Source organism: Cylas formicarius, unplaced genomic scaffold (assembly GCF_029955315.1).
Source record: "Cylas formicarius isolate icCylForm1 unplaced genomic scaffold, icCylForm1.1 PGA_scaffold_2__14_contigs__length_35257938, whole genome shotgun sequence".
Classification (NCBI taxonomy): Eukaryota; Metazoa; Arthropoda; class Insecta; order Coleoptera; family Brentidae; genus Cylas; species Cylas formicarius.
In genome coordinates, this window is record NW_026844319.1 from 24,816,099 (window position 1) to 24,830,048 (window position 13,950).

At 35.5% G+C, this 13,950-nt stretch overlaps 1 protein-coding gene across 7 annotated transcripts in view; it reads left to right on the plus strand.

Annotated features, from left to right (window-relative positions):
- The window catches only part of LOC132698811 (potassium voltage-gated channel protein Shab), a 130,663-nt gene that overhangs the window by 50,997 nt on the left and 65,716 nt on the right, over window positions 1-13,950 (plus strand). For 5 of the 7 annotated variants that reach the window (XM_060665122.1, XM_060665123.1, XM_060665121.1 and 2 more), the window contains one exon: window positions 471-719. The exons of the other annotated variants lie outside the window; for them this stretch is intronic. The gene's annotated coding sequence lies outside the window, so the exon portion shown is untranslated. The remainder of the gene's footprint in view (window positions 1-470; window positions 720-13,950) is intronic. 7 annotated transcript variants of the gene reach the window in all.

Here is a 13,950-nt window from a genome sequence, read left to right on the forward strand (position 1 = left end):
CCAGTTTCAGTCAAGCTCTGAAGAAGCCAACAGGATGGTTGGCGAAACGACAGCAAGTTCGACTCAGCAAAAATCGCCGCAGGAGGAATCCAGAAGTTTTGTAAAAAGCAATTGAGACAGTCAAGTTATCCACGTGATCTGAGATTATTATAATTACCGGCCACTCATATACAAAAATAGAGTTCACTGAATTCTCGGAAGCTTAAGTTTTTAATTATTTTTATTTAAAAGAGCGTTGTGGATTCATACATATTCATTCATGTACATTCAACATAAATAATCGTATTCAGAATGTACCTATACAATGGTTTGTAACTACCAGATTACTTGTTCTGGCAAAATTTATGTTTAATAAGACTTACCAACTCTACTTTAATCGGGCATTAACCATCAGTTAACAACAACTACGAGAAGTGAAATGCACCTCTGCATTTCTACCTATCATGCGAATTGGTTCCTTTACTTACCAGGCTAACAACCCTACGCCGTAAAACGGTCCTTAAACATCAACGCCGTTCCAACCCCCAGACAAGCCAAAATTGTTGTCTTAATCGACCATTTAAACGATCCCGTTAATTAAAGTCGAAACGGACGTTTCCAAATCTGTGCTCGGGAGTTTAATAAACGTGAAAGGTGCGCAGGCGGGTGACATGGACTATGGACAAGTCGAGGACAAGGCGGGCGTATGGCCGGAAGTGTCGCTGTCGGAAGTTTGTCAGGTAAATAACGACTCTCTACCAATTCAATTTGCGATGATCGACCTGCGGCCTACTATTTAGTTCAACGTGGATATCCTTATTTCAATTCGCGTCAATAATCGTTATGCTCAATTAGGCAGGAATTAATTATTTTACCTTGCATTTAATAGAAAACAAATGATGCAGTTTCCATCAAATTTGTGGCTTACTTGTCCTGGTTTCTTTGAAAAGGCGGGTCGCAATTCGCTTTTTGTTCATTGTATGTTACAGACCATAATATGAACTCAGACCGAACGTTTATGGCCTAGACATTATGAAGAGGAAGAACCAAGAACAACAACACTTAACCAATTACAAATAAATAAAAAAATAAAGGTTTTTTCACATGACAATTATGAATTTGAAACTTATTTGTATGTTGTTCCGAGAGGGCGCTAGTGCCACCGTATTATTTAAATAAATCAGACCATATTGTTCTTAATTGTCGAATTACTGTTGAGGCATAATGAGCATTTTTTACAGAATAGGCAGTGTTGTTTAGCCCTTCTAACTGTGTTCTGGCTTATTTGCATTTAAACAGTTAAAGGTATATTTTCTTTTTTAAAAAAGACTTAAAAGCACAGGAAGCAATAAAAACCCGTATTTAACAATAACACTTTTCGTAATAAAAAAAAAATATAAATCAAATGTTGGAAAATGTCCACCATCCAACATGTGGTTTATAGAGGATGGGGTGCCACCAAATTTTGCGTTTAGAGTGGGAAAATATTTATATGAACATTTATGAATACTTTCCTTATCGGTGGATTGGTCGTGGAAGTGAATCTGTTTCGCCAATAATTCCAACATTTGTTTTTAGTTTTTTTCGTTACTATTCCCAAAGTTGTTATTGTAAAATTTTGGTTGTTGCTCTCCGCACCTTTCCATCATTTCAACTTGAAATTGAACATTATTTATGACGTCCATAATACTTCAATCATAACTCAACAGATAAAAGAATGTTATTCGATTTACCTAAATAAAACTAGCGACCTCTAGAAGCAACGCCCAAATATGCTTCCTATTCGTGATTGTCATGTCAAAAAACCTCAAATCACATTTGTATAAGGAATGTTGTGCTTAAACATCATATTTTGCTGTCTAGTATCTACAGTATAGGGATTGACCATTTTTTATGAAAATACTTACGTAATCGAGGCTACTAAAATACTAAAATATTTGTATAAGCGTCGGATTGCAATCTGACTAGCATGTAATCATTGAATCCACTTCTTCTCTATGTGCGTGCCTACGACTAGTAGGATTATTCGACCAACCGTAGAATGTCAATCGGCATGGTCAGTGGGACCTGGTCGTTCGGGTGATGTCGACAGGATAGGAGGAAGAGGTGGTGGCAGAGTTGGGAATAAATGTTGATATATTTTTGAGTCTATTTTGTATTTCGTCTCATTCGATTAGTGGAAGTATATGGGGCGCTCCAAAATTTTTAAAGAGTGTTAAAATTTTAAGATTTGTAGTTTCCATGTTAATGTTAAACAAAACAAATATATGATTTTAACGAGGTTTTAAATAATACGACCACTTCGAAATGAGAGCGAAAATAAAAATTGTAGTTAAAGCCTTCGACCTTTTCCCATTGTTTTGTTGATATTTTAATTAAAGTTAGCGAAGGCCAACAAATGATTTTACTTTTTTTTTGGGTGGTCGTAAAATGCAATGCAAATTGCCAGTGGGGCACTACACCAGATATTTTAGATGGTAGGGGTCATAACTCCTACAAAATATATCTATTTACAATTCTAGCAATCAATCGGCTGCAAGACGTAACGCGTGCTTTAGTTTTGACTTGAACACCTCAAAAATTGTATGTAAAGCGTTTGAGGACACACATCCTATATGCAATTGGAAGACATTCTACTTTTTTAAAACTCCTCTATTTAGGAAAATCAATTTTATATTCTATGTTAAACATGGAAACAAACATGACACTATGTAAATTGAACGTGGTTTAGAATGCGCAGTATATATAGGAAATTATTATTGTAAACGTGCGGAAAGTGTCACTTTAAGGCGTCTGATCCATTGTTCATTTTTATCAGCTGATCAGTTTTGACGGTCTCATCACGCGTCACTCGTTGAATGTATTCACACGCTATTTAGCATTTATCAAACTTGTTACATAATATACTATCAATTGTCATGTTTCATAATTATATAAAACATTAGGAAATTGCACAGATTACATAAGAAGATAATCCAGACCTTTTTAAAACGAGTAAATATACATTTACGCGCAACAAAGAATTGAATGAAATAATAACATCATAAAAACCTGACGTATTTGATTCCTATTGTTTATTTTCATTCTACGTATTTACAATTTACCACGGGCATTTATTTTCATTTTCAATGGCATTTTAAAACACTTTCATTCATCATTCTTTATTAGAAGTTAAAAATAAACATGCCGAATGTTTTTAAGAATGAAAAAAATTAAATGGGAACTCTGAAATGGTAATATCGAGTGTACCGCAGAAAACGTGCAAAAAAAACTGTTATATATCGAATTTTTTGAAGCGAAAATTTATCATTCTGTGACTTTTCCGGTGGCATACACTTAAAATGACTGTGAAGGCTTCCGACAGATATCTTGATCCGCCTAATAATATCCACTACATCATTCGATGTTGCCAAACCGACGGCAAAATGTATTTGGTACACGAGCCTCAAAGATGGAAAACATGGGGATGGAGAATCGTCAATAAATCTCTGATAACCTCTCCCCTCCATCAGAAATCAGGCAGAAATCTCTAAAGGGGTGCCCAATTCAGCCCGAAAACTTTGCGGGAAACTGTTCCGCAAACGTCACGTCTGTTTTGGATTGGGCGTTATCGGGTTTTTGGGTTCTTACATACAGCTCATTTTTTCTAAATCGTTATTTTGATATTGACGTCGTAAAAAATATAATTATATAAGCGGCAGATAAAATAATTTTGTATGCATTTTTTTCATCTTCAATCATCATATATCACGCAATCATCATCATCACAATATTTTTTTTCCAGACATCCTCGATGTATCCTTCCGCTTTTGATAAAGACAATGAAATTGTAGCTGATCGAGTTTCAGACATAGAGGCGCGTTTTTAAAAACATTTTTAGATGCTACGATTATTATTAAGCCAATTTTAGATGGTAGATTTTGGGCGCTATTTTTTTTTTTGGTAATGTAAAAAAGAAGTTTCATCTCGCAGCAATAATTTCCTAACGAATTTCTTAGAACATGATAATATATAAATAAATAATAGTACTTTATCTCAAATCGGTACCATGACTTAATTGCAGGAAATATTGAACATAAGTCATATGGTATATTAATTACATGGGACGCAAAAACTAATCTTAAATCCACTAATTTTATAAGTAAATAAAGAATGAAAAAAAAAAGGATAAGGCTTTTCAGTACAGATAACCCGACGTCACTCGAAGTTGCCTAAGTATCGCCTGGAGACCATCATAATATTAATCACAGTGCGATGATAATTTGTTGAAGTTAACGCGCATATTGTAAATAGGGTTTTGAAAATGGACATTATATCTGGGTAACTGCGGTAAGAAAGTTGATTAATGTCTCCCTTCCAGCCGCAGCAGATGAAAACGTAATTGTTCCAGAAGAAACGGACATTGGAGTCCGTAAAGGACAAACTTATAGAGAAATGATACAGATTGCAAGTCTCTGTGTAAGGCAATGCAGCGAATCTTCTCAGTAGTAGTTCATGATCAACTCCCTCCTCAAGATAAAAACCCTCCTCCCTGAACATTAGATACTTCAGTAACCTTCTCTACACACTCTCAATGGAGTGACCATACCACCGAGCCTTAGTCAAACTTTTAATAGTAGATTACGAACCCTAAAATTTGCATTGCACTGGAAACTATTTTAATAATGTCAAGTACAAAAGAGAACGTCCGGTCAAATAAAATCCCCAGATCCTTTACAGTGGCAAATCTAATTGCTATCCTGAGTACCATGTTTTCTTTGCACAAAAATGCACTTTCTTAAAAATATCAATGAACTGTTGCTTTTATTACCTTTCATGCAGACTATATGAATATCAGTTAAAATGGCAGTAAGCTTTTGAAAAAAAAATTACAGACATCATATGTGTTAAATATGGGATCAAACATGGCATTAAGCAAGTTGAACATGGTTTATATGAATTGCAACTTTAAGGCATCCGTTTCATTGTTCACTTTTATCAGTTGATCAATTTTGACGGTCTCAACACACGTCACTCGTTCAATATATTCGCGCGCTCTTTGGCATTTATCAGTGAATTGATGCTTTCATTCAAAATGACAGCAAGCTTGTGAAAAAAAATCTACAGACATCACCTTTGGAAATGACTCTGAAATGAATTCACAAGGGATCTGTATTATAGCTGATATGTGCTGTATTGGACCATGGTCGAATTATATCGGCATTAATTTTTTTAAATTTTATTCTAATGTTAATTCTCTTTTCCACCTAGCCACATATCGCGAGGTCTAGTCCTCGGTGACCATAGACCGGAATAAGTCCGATTTATCAATATGCAATCAAAATGGCTGGAAGGTCTTTACGGGAAATGTGAAACAGGATCGAATTGAGCGTAGAATTAGGGCTTGTGGGCTCAGCTAGCATTGCAGTAGACTTAATTAGCTACGACTGGCATGGTGTCAAGAGCGGCTTCATTGGAATTGTTGTCGTTTGGGATGCGATAATAAATGAAAGCAGCTGAGTCAAGTTTTTAGACCTTACTTTGACGTAATCCAGGAAGAGCTTACCCCAAGAGGATATCGATCATCTGATTCACAGTAACAGTATGTATATACTTACGTAAAGGCGTCACTCACTGCCGAATTCTAAGAAATTCAATTCAATATGTTTGTCAGAGGATGTCATCTCTTGTTATTGATTATTCAACTCTTTCCCGAAATATTAATAAAATATATTATTAGCATTTCTGTTTAAACGACCCAAATTTTGAAAGAAATGTGTTGAGTGGTTATTAAGAAACGAGGAATCGGAATCAGAAAGGGTGGTCAGCAAAATTTCCTAAATATCCTTGTATATTTTCGGTAAATACGGTAAGGTATTTGTCACCAGTGGAGTTTCTTTAAATTATTATTGTTTACATTAGTTCGCTTCCATATAAATCACCGGCCTGCGTTCTATTCTCGTAGTCGCATATTTGAGAAAGGGCTCTTTTGTGAACTTCCTTTTGTCTGTCTGCGATTCTCCCACACCCTTCGCGTAGGAAGGAGGAAGTACTTTGAAGAAACCTTTCGCGAATTTGTTTGATTCAAGACAGGGTTCGTAGATAATAAACCCTCGCTAATATTAAGAGGAATTCAATTACCAATCTCACAACGGTGTGGTCTTTTTAACATTAGAAACATCAAACGATGAGAAGATAGAATGTACAAAACCCAGTTTTAATGATCTTAAAATATAGGGTATTCACTTGCATGGAAGTAGCAAGGTACGGCGAGATGTGATCTCTTCTATAGATTAACCCTATGCAAAAGTTATGTACAATCTTGATACATTCAAGCAAGGTCCATATATGTTATTCAGTTTAATTCTTTACTTTTAAGAAAATGAAAAAAAAAAGGTACCAGAATCCAGCAACTGATTTTTTTAATGTTCTGATTTCAGAAATGCAACCAGATAATTTCGATCAGCTCTAGGTTTTCAGATACAGGTTAATTGATATTAGTTGCGATAAAGGGCAAAAATTTAGAAATAAATAAAAAATAGAAATTTCCTATTTAAAATCACATTTTAATTAGCAAAATATATACCTGAAATTGTTCCTTACCCAGTCTTCTTACGATTGGATCTACTAATTTTAGAAAAAAATAAATACGAAGAACACTAGCCAATTTGCGGTAATTTCAAAATGTTAAACTTCCTGCTTTGGGACAGCAGACCTAAAAATAAACCAAAAGTTGCAAAACTTCTGGATTCCTCCTGCGTCGGTTTTTGTTGACTGGAACTTGCTAACGTTTCGCCCATCACCCTGTTGAATTCTTCAGAGCTCGACTGAAACTGGCTCGCATTTTACTCTGTACCTGCTTTTATATTATGTGTGTGTGTGTGGGGGGGGGGGGGGAGCTCAATGCGGGGCATAAACGCTGTCTTGGAGGACTGATTACCATATTGGTGACAGGTAAGAGCCTGAGTCGCGGTTAAAATTCTTAGGTTGTTTATAGATTTCTATTGATTTTAGTTTTATCGAATAAAACTTTATGTCCGGCTTCGTGATTGTGTTCGGCAACAGCTGATGAGTTTATTTGTCTTTGTCGTAAGGCTGTTTCGTGTTCTTTGAGCCTAGTTCATATTTTTCGTCAAGTCTCTCCAATGTATGCTTTGCAGCATATGCATAGAATGCTCTAAACTCCTGGCATCTCAAATAGAATTTTGTCTTTCATCGACAGAAGATGTTGAGAGATTTTTGGACAAGTGGTGAATCTGGTTTTGACGTTATACTTCTTTAGAACTTTTGATATGTGGTCAGTAATGTTTTGAATGTAAGGAAAGACCACAGTGGCAAGTGTAGGATTGCTTTCGGCATCATGTACATTGGTTGTAGTGAAGGGTATTTTGTGATGGAACGCTTAATGTGGAAATTATTAGAAAGAAGAGCGAGGTAAGGTGTTTTAATTCTGGGTTCAATGACTCTGGCTGAGATAGTTTTACGGCTCTGTAAACAAGAGAGTTGATAACCTATGATTTTTGGGCCGGATGGTGATGTGACAATGCGTTAAGGTATCGGTCTGTGTGCGTAATTTTCTATTGATAAGAATATCTAAGAATGTGGGGGGGGGGTTGTTAGTAGTTCCTATTTCAATGGTAAAACGTATGGTATTGGTATTAAAGGGGGCGCCCCCGCGAGCGTCCAAGCACTTAGGCCCCTTGTACTTACAGACCTCGCTAGAGGGCGTCCAGAATGCCGCCGAGTGAAAGGAATTAAGTACGAAACTGTCAGTTTTCCCTGTAAAGGTTTTTAATAAGGAAGCTAGATATTTTGCTAGAGAATACGTTGCAGAACCAATTGTGCTAACAATAGGTCAAAAGGGTAATCCTGGTTTGTGAATCTTTGTGAGTCCGTAGAGACGAGGAATTTTAGAGTCATGAGGGATTGCAGATTTTTTCACGGATGATAGATTTAAGGTTGCGTTCCATAAATGACGTAGGATCTTTTTTAAGTTGACGATATGATCTGTCTGTAAGAATATATTGAATTTTTTCCTGATATTTATTTGTGTTCATGACCACCGTAGCATTTCCTTTATCTGCTTCTAGGATTACGCTGTCAGGATTAGATTTTAGAAATTTTATTGCAATGCATTCAGGCTTTGAAATATTAAATTTGGGGAGTTTTGATTTTTTAAGGACTTTTGCTGTTTCAAATCAAATTTCATTAGCTGTTTGAGATGGTAGTTTGTTTAGGATAGACTCTCGACATTTGAAGTGATTTCCTCTTTTATGGTAATACGTGGGGCAAGGACAAAGTTGGAACCTTTTGAAAAAACTGATTTTTCCGTTTCCGAAAGTCGGTGCGATTTATACATTTATCACAGTGTTTGGTAGTTGAGAAGAGTTTGATGGTTTCCCTAGCGTTGACGTTAATTTTTCAAATTTCTGAATATGATTCTGGATAGAAGATAAACGGAGGTTTAAAGCTTTGTCATGAATCATGTTTGAAAGGGTATCGAACTCGGATGGAGACAAGATGAAATCAATTTCAAGATGTAGAGACAGAAGAGTCTATTTCCTTACGGGTATGATGAGTTCTTTATCGAAGTAAAGGGAAACTAGATTTTCGAAGAATTTTATAAGCGGACGAGGTTATGACATGACGGGATATTTTAAGAAAATTACAACGTAACAAAAAGGTCAGTTTTAGTTGGTGATCTTATAACTTTCTGCTTTTGCTCTTGATGCCATCTTCATAAAGGCTTGTTAATTTTTCAAAGGCATTTCCACGGGCTACTGTAATACTTTTTATGCAGTAGCCTGTAGAAGTTTCTTCAAAAAATGAAAGATTTATTAATTATTGACCAGATTACCCGTTTCTCTAATTTTTTCATATAATGTTGGTTGGCAGGTTTTTGCCTAATGGGGTCCAATTAACACCGTGCAATAAATTCTCTCAGAGTTAACCGCACTGTCGTCTACTTAAAAAAAAAAGAAAAAATAAGGCCGGGCCTGTCGTTCGCAATAAATTGCTGAATTAGTGGGACGACGTATTTTGCTAAGGGCCGTGGCGTTCCGTCGACGCCCCCCTCACGTTTATGTCATTTTTTATTTCTTCATATTCTCGGTGTTCTTAAACGGGCAATTTGTAGCGATACGCCGTCGGACTCGTTATTACCGTTTGAGGTCTTTCAGCTAAACTCTATTCCGGGAAATACTTTGGACATTAAACGCAATTAGAATTTTCTCCGAAGCGTGAATTTATGATAAACTGGCAAACTTGAAATTGGAATTGCCGGGGCAGGAACTATTTGCGCTCGAAGCTTTACGTATTCGCAATGAAAAACGCATTAAAATCGTCGCGCGATGCCTTTGAATATATTTTACGGACGTAAACTGAGTAACTTCGGTCGCGTTAAATGGCGGTGACCGCAATGTAATAAAATATTAAAATTTTATGTTCGAAATTCATTTGTGGCGAGCGAAGAGTGAAAATTTCATTACCAAATGCCAATTCATTAGGGACAAATTTAGAACACATCGAATTTGGTAACAAGTTAAATATTTTTCGAGTGGGAGGCGGCCACTATATTGTCAATCAGCTGCACGAAACAGTTCGATCGAAAACTTTTTGTACCATTGTCTTAAATTGTTTAACCGTGACGTTCTTATTGTTCCATTCCTCCCATGCATTTTATTTTTCCCTCCATCATGATTTGTAGTATGGCATATTTCTCAGGGCTACGCATGATATGTCCAAAGTATTCTACCCAGACTTCTTGTTTATTTTATTTATTTGTTTATTTATTTATCACTTGCCTATTTACATAAGCAAGTAAAATTTGCATAAACAAAACTATAAACTTCGCAAATACCCCGCAAGTATCTTCTTGAACACTCTTGGGCAAGGCGCGCCCTTAATATTATCCGGCAGTTCATTAAAATTACAAACACCATCGTAGAATAGAGCTTTCGGTAAATTTGTTGTTTTTACCATAGAAACATTGAAGTGCTGATTATATTGATAAAAGTTTGACCTTTTTTCCAATCATAATTTAAGATAGCCTGGTTGGTGATCGTGCGCAATTCCATAAACCAACATTAAACTTGCTTTTTTAATGAACTGCCTAACATTTAGCCAACTTAGCTGGTCTAACATACTCTTTATAGGAGTATATCTATCACAGTTCAGGATGATTCTCATATCCCTATTTTGTTGTAACTGTAACTTATTTAAATCTTTTTTTGTACAAGGTATAAGCATTGAACAAACATATGAAAAATGAGGCAAATTTATACTATTATACACTAATATCCTAGTCCACTGCGATAAAAACCGCGATACACGGTTAAAAAACCCTATTTTCTTACCAATTTTTTTACATAGATATTCAACATAATTACTAAAGCATAATTGTGGATGCAAGATCACCCCTAAATATTTAATTTCGGAAATAAACTCAATTTTATTACCCTGTATATCCACAGAATACCCCGACTTATAAAATATTTTACAGTTAACCTTAGAACCGATAACCATGCACTTGGTTTTGGAGCTATTTAATTTCAGTTTATTTTGACACAGCCATTCGTAGAAATACTGCATTTCGGTGTTCAGTTTGGTAGCTATTTCTTTGCATTCGTTTCCAGAGACTGAAATAAGCGTGTTATCAGCAAATAAGTTAACAAAGGAGTTTTTTTAAACCTGATACATATCATTCATATAAATAATAAATAAAAGCGGGCCCAATACGCTTCCCTGCGGTACCCCCCATCTGCTATCCCTATGACTAGAAACATTATTTTTAATTTTAGTCTGGTGAGATCTATCAGATAAAAAGTTTTTTATCCATTCTAGTGCAGAGTCTTTAATGCCATATAAACCTAACTTTGTAATAAGAATGTCCCTGTCAATAGTCTGAAATGCACGTTTAAAATCTACAAAAACACTCAGAATTAGTTTTGATTCATTCATGTCTTTCCGCCACACTGCACACATATATTGCAACGCAGTTTCGCACGAGTTTGCTCCTGAAACCAGACTGTCCACTGTAGAGTAGGCAGTTCCGCTCCGGGTAGTCTCGCAACTGCCCACACACTATCGTTTCCAGAATTTTATCAACTACTGGCAGCAAGTTAATTGGTCGAAAATCACCAGGTGTTTTCGGTTTTGATACTTTAGGTATGGGCACTATGATGCTTGTTTTTAGTTTATCATGGATTTTTCCGGCACTTAGAGACGCATTCACCAAATATAACAACGGAAAACCTATTACACAAAATAAATCCTTGACGAGCTAAATATTTAGAACAGAGTCACTTGTACTTCTATTTTTTAGGTTATTTACAGTTTTTCAAGCTCCGATATCGTTATTTTTTTAAAGCAAGACAAGCTACAGCACACACAGAGTGCCATTGCTTCTTTTCTCTAGTCTCTGCTATTTCATTTAATCTATCGGCATAAAAGTTATTCATGTTTTCTTCTTCTTTGTCACTGTAATGTCCAAAATCAATATTGGTAAAATCTTCTTTTTTATTTTTATTTCCAACAAGTCCTTTTAATGTCTGCCACATTTTCTTTCCATTTCCCTTGCAATCAACAATTTTTTGGTTATAGTTGTTTTTCATTTCTGATAACTGAAATAACGTTATTTCTTTTTCTTTTATATTCTTCCCAGTCTTCTTCACTTTTGGTGTATTTAAACTTTTTGTAAACAATGAAAACCACGGATATTTTCTTGGTTGGGTCTTACGGAGCGGAGATATCCTATCAAGCGCTCCCTGTACAATTCCTATAAAATCCACATATATTTTGTTAACATCCGTGGATGTGTAATTCCAATTTTGACCAATAAGTGCTTCCCGTATTTGATTAATATTTTGAGAACTCAGATTTCTGATGTAAACATCCTCACTTACTAGTGTCTTGCTTCGAACTTTTACTTGAACGCCAATAGTTTCGTGGTCACTGAAGACAGGAAAGTTTCTCGGGACCTCCTCTACGTTGAAGTCATTTGTTATTATCTGATCGATTAGTGTAGCTGAACTTACGGTAACTCGTGTTTCTTTTGTTACTATTTGCTTAAAACGAGTCGAATTAACAACGGATTGAAGTTTTTTGGAGTCATTACTATTTTTCAAATAATCGATATTTAAATCTCCCAAAAAATATGTCCTTTGTTTCTGGTCAATTAATTTTTCTACAAGATAATCTAAGAACTCTTTGACATGTCCATTCGGTGATCCTATTAAAGAGGACTCAAAGAGGACTATTGCAGTAACTGCCCAGTAGCTGTAGTCCACTGCGTCTTTAAAGCAAAGTTTGAAATTGATACCATTTCTAATGTATAGTATGCTACCACCAGTATGTCTGCTGTTGGAAAATGAAACAATGGCAGTATATCCATCAATATTAAGCTCACGCTCCTCGATATCATCCGTGATATGCGTCTCACTTATACAGACAGCAAGAGGTTGATTGTCCTGCATTATTTCAGTTAACTCGTCTATGTGTGATGCTACGCCCTGTATATTTATATGAAAAATCAGACCAGAGGGCGCAGGTTGGTTTTAAACATTAATTGCTATACATAATGTATACGATATTTTACCCTTTCTTGCTCTTTTCTGTAACAAGCACAGTCTTTATCAAACAACGTCTGCCGAAAATCGATATTTGGAACCTTCAAAATATCTACTGCAAATTTACTGTTTGTGCGTTGTTAAAAATCCGCTCCGCAGTCACCACTCCTGCGATTCCCATTGCACAGAGGACATACAATATTTTCTTGGCTACCTTACGGTGCTTGATGTTAGAATTATATAAGGACGTTTATTCGTTCGCTCTAGCACTACTGAGTTTTTATCTCGTCAGTAGGCGACTGTAAATCCACATTACGAAAGCTTCTAGACGCTTGATCAGGGCGACAGTGACCATGACGTCATGCCATAAAGGAGAACAAGCATCACGTAGCATCCAACCATTTTCGTTAGAAGTTTCCTTGTAAAATTATAGCTACGGAAAACTGTTCTCATCTTCTATTCTAATTTTTATTTCATTAGATGAGCCCCATTTATTTTACATTTTACATAATTTACGTAACACCTAAGTAGTTAACATAAACACGCACAGTACATACAGTACTCTCACTGTTATTGTCCTACGTTGCTGTAAATACGCCTAGATTAGACTTCTTCATCTCAATTGTACGCTTAACAAGTGCTTATTAAAAATGTCGACTTGGGGGTAAAAGTAGTTCCAACCAATTATTGAGTTTTGGAAAAATGTATATTTTAAATGTTGCAGTGGTATTTATGAAAGATTGTAGCTAATATTAAGGCTTATCGGGTCTTTTGTCTATGGCTATCAATTTTGGCAAATTTTGTTTAAAGTCTTGAATAATCCAATTTTAAATCAAAGAAATGAAATAACAATTGTGGTTATTCCCTCCTGACCTAAACTCTTTCCATCATTACCTCGTTTTTGTTTTAACCAGGCCGGTCTCCTAACAACAATAGCACCCCGCCTTCTTTAACTTATTCTACTCCAGTTTCATAGCCGAATAAAGTGGACATATCATTTCCTGTCAAATGTACTGCTACTGTTACAATAGCACCAGCGGTTACTTGAGTTGGATTATCACTGTCCATGACTAAAAAAAGGAAAACTTGCTCTTGCCAAGTAATGTCATAACTACAATCAAAATAAAAAGCCACAAAAGTACATTTTCGGATTTTAGTAAAGGTGATTTAGATGATTAGTAATATTAGTATCTAGAAAATTAAGACTATTATTACTTTCCTTATCTTAAACAATGAGTAGTTATTCTTTGGTTCAGTGGCGCCATAGTTTATATTAGGATATGTATCATGAAACTGCAAAGTTTTTGTTGATTGAAATTGTGACACAATAACCAAAGACACAATAAAAAATAAATTAGTGTCAAGTTTGAGTTTACAATAAAAAGATGCAATAATTTTAATTTTTAAATTTTTAAACACATAAGCG